General features: G+C 23.1%; 1 long non-coding RNA gene across 2 annotated transcripts in view; it reads left to right on the top strand.

The window, feature by feature from the left end:
- LOC118762185 overlaps nucleotides 1–9659 on the top strand; it is a 51573-nt gene that overhangs the window by 18442 nt on the left and 23472 nt on the right. The window contains exon 3 of one of the 2 annotated variants that reach the window (XR_004997962.1): nucleotides 7547–7756. The exons of the other annotated variant lie outside the window; for it this stretch is intronic. This is a non-coding gene — a long non-coding RNA (uncharacterized LOC118762185). Of the gene's footprint in view, nucleotides 1–7546; nucleotides 7757–9659 lie in introns of those variants that run through there. 2 annotated transcript variants of the gene reach the window in all.

Genomic DNA, 9659 nt, shown 5'->3' with positions numbered 1-9659 from the left:
TTATATTATATATATATATATGTTTTTTATATTATATATATATATATGTTTTTTTATTTATATATATATATAGTTTTTTATATTTATATATATATATATGTTTTTTTATATTATATATATATATATGTTTTTTATATTTATATATATATATATGTTTTTATATTTATATATATATATATGTTTTTTATATTTATATATATATATATGTTTTTTATATTTATATATATATATATGTTTTTATATTTATATATATATATATTTTTTATATTTATATATATATATATGTTTTGTATATTTATTATATATATATGTTTTTTATATTTATATATAATATATATGTTTTTTATATTATATATATATATATGTTTTTTATATTTAATATATATATATATGTTTTTTATATTTATAATATAATATATGTTTTTTATATTTATATATATATATATGTTTTTTATATTTATATATATATGTTTTTTATATTTATATATATATATATATGTTTTTATATTTATATATATATATATGTTTTTTATATTTATATATATATTATATGTTTTTATATTTATATATATATATGTTTTTTATATTTATATATATATATATGTTTTTATATTTATATATATATATATGTTTTTTATATTTATAGATATATATATATGTTTTTTATATTTAGATATATATATATTTTTTATATTTATATATATATATATATGTTTTTTATATTTATATATATATATATGTTTTTTATATTTATATATATATATATGTTTTTTATATTTATATATATAATATGTTTTTTATATTTATATAATATATATATGTTTTTTATATTTATATATATATATATGTTTTTTATATTATATATATATATGTTTTTATATTTATATATATATATATGTTTTTTATATTATATATATATATTATGTTTTTTAATTTATATATATATATATGTTTTTTATATTTATATATATATATATATGTTTTTTATATTATATATATATATATGTTTTTTATATTTATATCTATATATATATGTTTTTTATATTTATATATATATATATGTTTTTTATATTTATATATATATATATATGTTTTTTATATTTATATATATATATATGTTTTTTATATTTATATATATATATATATGTTTTTTATATTTATAATATATATATGTTTTTATATTTATATATATATATGTTTTTATATTTATTATAATATATGTTTTTATATTTATATATATATAGATGTTTTTTATATTATATATATATATATGTTTTTTATATTTATATATATATATGTTTTTTATATTTATATATATATATATGTTTTTTTATATTATATATATATATGTTTTTTATATTTATATATATATATGTTTTTATATTTATAATATATAATGTTTTTTATATTTATATATATATATATGTTTTTTATTTATATATATATATATATGTTTTTATATTGATATATATATGTTTTTTATATTTATATATATATATATATGTTTTTTTATATTTATATATATATATGTTTTTTATATTTATATATATATATATGTTTTTATATTTATATATATATATATGTTTTTATATTTATATATATATATGTTTTTTATATTTATATATATATATATATGTTTTTTATATTATATATATATATTATTATGTTTTTTATATTTATATATATAATATGTTTTTTATATTTTATATACTAGCAGTATCGCCCGGCGTTGCTCGGGTTTGTAAGGGAAATAACTATAAAGCATTTTTAGAGAGTTAGCCAAACTTTGTGTTCTGATTCTCGACCCCATGTCGAATTTATCGATTTTTTTCAGAACTGGGGGAACTTTTCAAAATTTTCGCTGCGTTAGTTTTGAATTATGACATTGGGCTATGTGTGTGTCAAAATTCATCAGAATCGGTTGAAAGCCGTGGTCAGGGTGAGGGTACAACCTAAACAGACACACAGAAACACACACAGACAAACTGCCGTTTATATATAGAGAGATATATATATATGTGTTTTATATTATATATATATATAATGTTTTTTATATTATATATATATATGTTTTTTATATTTATATATATATATATGTTTTTTATATTTATATATATATATTGTTTTTTATATTATATATATATATATGTTTTTTATATTTATATATATATATAGTGTTTTTATATTTATATATATATATGTTTTTTATATTTATATATATATATATGTTTTTATATTTATATATATATATATGTTTTTATATTTATATATATATATATGTTTTTTATATTTATATATATATATATATGTTTTTTATATTTATATATATATAATATGTTTTTTTATTTTATATATATATATGTTTTTTATATTTATATATATATATATGTTTTTTTATATTTATATATATATATATGTTTTTTATATTTATATATATATATATATGTTTTTTATATTTATATATATATATATTTTTTATATTTATATATATATATGTTTTTATATTTATATATATATATATGTTTTTTATATTTATATATATATATATGTTTTTTATATTATATATATATGTTTTTTATATTTATATATATATATATATGTTTTTTATATTTATATATATATATATGTTTTTATATTATATATATATATATGTTTTTTATATTTATATATATATATATATGTTTTTTATATTTATATATATATATATATGTTTTTTATATTTATATATATATATATGTTTTTTATATTTATAATATATATATGTTATATTATATTATATATATATGTTTTTTATATATATATATAATGTTTTTTATATTTATATATATATATGTTTTTTATATTTATATATATATATATGTTTTTTATATTTATATATATATATATATGTTTTTTATATTTATATATATATATGTTTTTATATTTATATTATATATAGATGTTTTTATATTATATATATATATGTTTTTTATATTTATATATATATATGTTTTTATATTTATATATATATATGTTTTTTATATTTATATATATATATATGTGTTTTATATTTATATATATATATATATGTTTTTATATTATATATATATATGTTTTTTATATTTATATATATATATATTTATATTTTTTTTTGTATTTTTATATTTATATATCTATATGTTTTTATATTTATATATATATATATGTTTTTTATATTTATATATATATATATGTTTTTATATTTATATATATATAGTTTTTTATATTTATATATATATAGTTTTTTATATATATTATTTTTTTTATATATTTTTTTTTTTATTTTATATATATATATATGTTTTTTATATTATATATATATATATATGTTTTTATATTTTATATACTAGCAGTATCGCCCGGCGGTGCTCGGGTTTGTAAGGGAAATAACTATAAAGCATTTTTAGAGAGTTATAGCCAAACTTTGTGTTTCTGATTCTCGACCCCATGTCGAATTTATCGATTTTTTTCAGAACTGGGGGAACTTTTCAAAATTTTCGCTGCGTTAGTTTTGAATTATGACATTGGGCTATGTGTGTGTCAAATTTCATCAGAATCGGTTGAAAGCCGTGGTCAGGGTGAGGGTACAACCTAACAGACACACAGAAACACACACAGACAAACTGCCGTTTATATATAGAGAGATATATTATATGTTTTTATATTTATATATATATATATATGTTTTTTATATTTATATATATATATGTTTTTTATATTTATATATATATATGTTTTTTATATTTATATATATATATATGTTTTTTATATTTATATATATATATATATGTTTTTATATTTATATATATATATGTTTTTTATATTATATATATATATATGTTTTTATATTTATATATATATATATATGTTTTTATATATTATATATATATATATGTTTTTTATATTTAATATATATATATATATGTTTTTATATTATATATATTATATATGATTGTTTTTATATTTATATATATATATATGGTTTTTATATTTATATATATATATATATGTTTTTTATATTTATATATATATATATATATGTTTTTTATATTTATATATATATATATATATATGTTTTTTATATTTATATATTATATATATATGTTTTTTATATATATTATATAATATATATATGTTTTTATATTTATATATATATATGTTTTTTTATATTATATATATATATATGTTTTTTATATTTATATATATATGTTTTTTATATTATATATATATATGTTTTTTATATTTATATATATATATATGTTTTTTATATTTATATATATATATATATTTTTTTATATATATATATATTATATTGGTCCAACCCATGCTAGCATGGAAAACGGGGACGCTAAATGATGATGATGATGATGATGATATATGTTTTTTATATTTATATATATATATATGTTTTTTATATTATATAGATATATATATGTTTTTTATATTTATATATATATATATAGTTTTTTATATTTATATATATATATATGTTTTTTATTTATATATATATATGTTTTTTATATTTATATATATATATATATATGTTTTTTATATTTATATATATATATATGTTTTTTATATTTATATATATATATATGTTTTTTATATTTATATATATATTATAATATGTTTTTATATTTATATATATATATATATGTGTTTTTTATATTTATATAATATATATATGTTTTTATATATATTATATGTGTTTCTTATATATATATATGTGTTTCTTATATATATATATGTTTCTTATATATATAGATATATTTATATATATATATAATATATATATATATAATGTTTTTTATATTTATATATTATATATATATATATGCATACATAACATATATTTTTTATATTTATATTATATATATAATAATCATAATATATACATATATAAGATATATAATAATGTATTTGCTTGTTTTGGTTTTGTTTATGTGTTAGTTCTTTAGTTCTTTTACTTGAGCACTATCTTGAAGAATTGACCCTGGGTCTTATTGTTTTTTTTTGAAGTCTGGTATTTACTGTAGTGGTCTTTTTTTTTGAAAATTTGATTGAAACCGGGCAAAAGGTGTCCAATCTAGACCACCAAGTGTCCCCCAAAATCAATAAAATCCCAGTTTTCACACCAAAGCAACCACTAGTGCCACAAAACGTCTCCCAATCAATTTCCCCCACCCTCAAGTTACCCTCTCATGTAAATTTGAATTCCCTTCCAGCCCCATTTAGACCCCTTTTTGCATAAAAATCCAATTTGGTCTACGTTCACCTTCTTCATTTTATCGATAAAATTAGATGCCAATTGCGCCAATCTGGAGGGGCTTAGAGCCCCCTTGAATCTTCTCACCATAGCAACTGCATCTTTCCAGATGGTGAGTTTTAACCTACTCAACTCATCACGCCTTCTATGCCTGTGTCAATTTTCAGCTCGATCTGACCACTGGTGTGGCTGCCAACCTCTGACATAGCAAAACGTGCACACAATTTTGACCCAAAGCCTCTTTTATATATATATATATATATATATATAGATAGCAGAGAAACCCGGTCTTGCTCGGAATTAAAATAGTTTATCATTGTTTTATTTGTTTCGGTATTATAACTCGATTTCATTCGGGTCTACGTGGGCCACACTTTAAAGATGAGGAAGTTTGCTCTAGAGGCCACACCTTTCAATTGAGCAAACTCAAAGTTGCCATGCAAACTCGCCAGGACTTTTAACATAGGTGTGCAAATTTTCAACTGAATCCTACCATATTTACTAACACTTTTGCCTGTATAACTGCTTGTGAGACAACGTCTGCCCTTTTCACAAATATGTAGTAGACCTACAGAGATACCCGACCTTACTTGGGATTAAAATGGCATAGTTTTTCATTGTTTTACTTGTTTGGTTAATATAAGCTGATTTCATCCGGGTATAATCAGGCCACAATTTAAAAGATGAGGAATTTTGTCCTAGAGGTTACGCCTTTCATTTGAGGAAAAAAATAGTTGCCATGCAAACTTACCAGCACATTTTAACATAGTGTACATATTTTCAGCTCAACCGACCAATAATGCACACATAAATATATATATATATATATATAATATATATATATACATATATATGTACACTATATGTATTATATGTGTGTGTGTGTACGCATTATATATATACAAATGTATATAAATTAGATATACATATATATATATAATACAGATATATACACTTTGTATATATACATTATATATACATATTTATATATAGATACAGACACACACACACACTCACATATATAAATTAACCCAATAAATATCTGATTCATAATATTTGTTCTCATGATTGTGTGGTGGTGGTGGCGATAATATAACTCTATGAATGCAGACAGACGTACAGAGAGAGAGAGAGAAGGAGGCGGTGAGGGAAAGAGTGACAACGCTGGCGAAGGCGGCGGGGAAAGATAGTCGTATCTGTCAAACGTCGTTATAGAGAGAAAGTGAAAGGAAGGGAGGAAAGAGAGAGACGTAGGAAGACAGGCAGATAAGAGAAGACTTGTCAAAGTGTGCGTTTTTTGCCCTAGTAACCACACCTTTTAAGATAAGGATTTTTAACCTGGCCCAATCACATCCTCACCTCATTTTACATGTCCCTGTAAATTTTGGAGTCAATCCGACGGGATCTAGTGCCCTTCAACCTGTTCCAATGCCAAAACCAGACAAACAAACAAACTTTCTCATTTCAGATTTATAGATATTGATATATATATATATATATATATATATATGTATGTGTGTGTGAAGCCTAATTGTTTATCTGCATCACTACTGCTCTCTCTCTCTCTCTCTCTCTCTCTCTCTATCTATATATATATATCTTCATGTGTATGTATACCCATATAAACATAGATACGTGTATGTATGAATACACACACACACGCGTATAGAATAAAGAAAGTCACCAAACTGTAGCAGTGCCATGAATTCATGGTCTTTAATGTTTATGGTGCCAAATGCTGGCTTATCTTGGAGGAAATGGCCAAGCAATCATCAACTGCCAATTAAAATCAGTTGTTAAGTGCTCTGATTATCATTAGTTCTTAAGTGAGGTTTGGCTGCAGTTTCTAGCTGGTGCAACAATCATTGAAGTGAGTTGGTGATTGTGGTTGAGGGGAGATGCTGTAGATTTAGAAGCTGATGTGTGAGCGAAAATGTTAGGGGGTCAAATGAAACATGAGTGAGTGATGCGGAGTACTAATGAGTGATGTAAGAATAGAAAACTGTCCTAGTTCCGACTCTCAATCTCAGATTTCTTCCAAAAATGAGTTTCTAAACTCTTTGTGTTTATTATTGACATTATATCAAATGGGAAATCGTCTCTGTGCAGAGATACAGATTTTATTTAGCAAAATAGAATGTGTTAAAGATGCCATGTTTAAAGGAAATGGGATGTAATGAGAGTTATCTCTCTCTATATGCACAAGTGTATGCATGTGTCTGTGTGACCATCCTTTTAATGACCACTTCTCTATGCTTGCAGGGGTCAGACGGAGTCTTTTGAGGCAGATTTTCTATGTCCTGCTCTACCTGTTTCCAACTAAGGTGACATTTCTCCAAGGTCAGGTATGGTTTTGAATATTAGAAATGAATGACACCGACACCGCTTGATTGACAGTGACACTCATTTACAGCTGTCACATGATGTCAGAACAAGACAACACAAACATGCACACACTCACACCACACAATAATACATATATATACAAATACACCCCCCCCACACACACATATACGATGGGCTTCTTTGTTTCCATCTCCCAAATCCACCCACAAGTCTTTGGTCAGCCCGGGGCTATATTAGAAGACACTTGCCCAAGGTGCCACACAGTGGCACTGAACCTGGATCCATGTGGTTGGGAAGCAAACTTCTTAGGAGGCAACAACATCCATGCCTGCACACACACACACACACACACACATAAAATAGTGTAAGTGTTATATATATATGTGTGTGTGTGTGTGTGTTGTTTTCCTTCTTGTTTGTGCGTTAACAACATGTTGATGTATTTCATTATTTTTCTCAACAACCAGATACAATAACAACAACCATCATCATCATAACAATATTTTTTCTTAAAACAATGATAGAAATCTCTCTCGTGATGTGACTCAACCAGAACAAAGCTCTGCCAACAGACATTCTGAAACAAACCAACAGGAATATACATCCAGCCTCTTAGTGAAAATTTTACTTAATATTATATAAACACACACACCCTTAAATGCACCGGAGTTCTAAAAATGCTCCCTAAAATACAAATGCTATGGAATTATGTAAAAGGGGTTCGGGTGTTGTATTCATGATCGCTAAATTGTGGGTTTGATTCCTGGACTGGGTGGTGCATTGTGATTTTGAGCAGCTCAAGGCCACTCAGCCGTCAATGAGTAACCACCCTGTGGCGGACTGATCAGAGGCAGTGTTGGACCACTCACCTAACCATTGTAGTGGCATCATTCAGAAGCTAAAATGATGCAAAGTGCATTGTGACCAGTGATGCATAACAACAGTCTGGTTGATTATGGAATTATACAATTTTTAATAATATTTCATAGGATCAAAAGGTTCAAATTGCAGCTGAAGTGTTTGGTATTATTTTGAAATTTTGAATCGGGTATCAAAGTGGCTGTGAGTATCTTTGAAGTACCAAAGTACGATTCTGGCAGTATTAGACAAGATTGTTTTCTTTGGATCTCATCCCCCACTGCCTCCTCTTGTAGAGTTTATTTATTGGTGGATGGTAATTCACTGCAGACAATCTGTTGTATTGAAAGTTGGTGTTGGTAGAGAAGCAACAGTTAACGAGTATAGAACTAATTTAGTTAAAGCAGTTAACTAGTGTTGATAAGATTGTGGTGGTATTTTGTGCCTTTGAACAAGATTAACCATCTTACAAACAATAACTCTGAGTACCTTTTCAAACTCCACCTGTGGACATGTTTACAAAGTCAGAAAACAGCACAGCTCCTTCCATGACTTTCGGAAACATTTTTTCATGCTGAGAGTTGCTGAAGCATGGAACAAACTGCCGGCATTAGTTGTTAGTTGTCGGAGCACTGCATCCTTCAAAACTTCCATGCTTCCTGAGATTCGCCAACACTACATCTGATTTCCTCCCCTCCATACACATGCAAGCATGTATCTGACTCATACACTGTTCACTTCCCAGACATTTGTACATTACTGCATGTACTTTATACGCACTTTCTGACAAGTTGTGGGGCACCTGAGCACTGTATACAATAATTTCATTATTATTATTATAAGATACTGTATTTCTGGTTACTCCAATCAGTTGGGAAAAATGAATGATTCCAGATCATCTGGAGCCCTCATCATCATAACTGATGCAATGAAAGGTAGAACTATCTTAGTTATAAATGTACTAAAGAGATAGTGAATCACTTTGTCTTCATAATTAAGAATTTGGTAATTATTTCGGGGTTTAGTTTTGTTTTATAGCTGAGTTTGTTTTTTTCATTTTCTCGATATTTAAGACTTGAATCTTACTGAAGGTTTTGTTGAAGTGCTGCCAGGAGGGAATGGGTTACCCATGAAATCTGGTGGGGTAACTTCAGGTCTGAGTTTGACTTCC

This window comes from Octopus sinensis, linkage group LG2, assembly GCF_006345805.1.
Source record: "Octopus sinensis linkage group LG2, ASM634580v1, whole genome shotgun sequence".
Lineage (NCBI taxonomy): Eukaryota > Metazoa > Mollusca > Cephalopoda > Octopoda > Octopodidae > Octopus > Octopus sinensis.
Note: the sequence above shows the minus strand (reverse complement) of the source record. Positions and strands in the feature narration are given on the sequence as shown.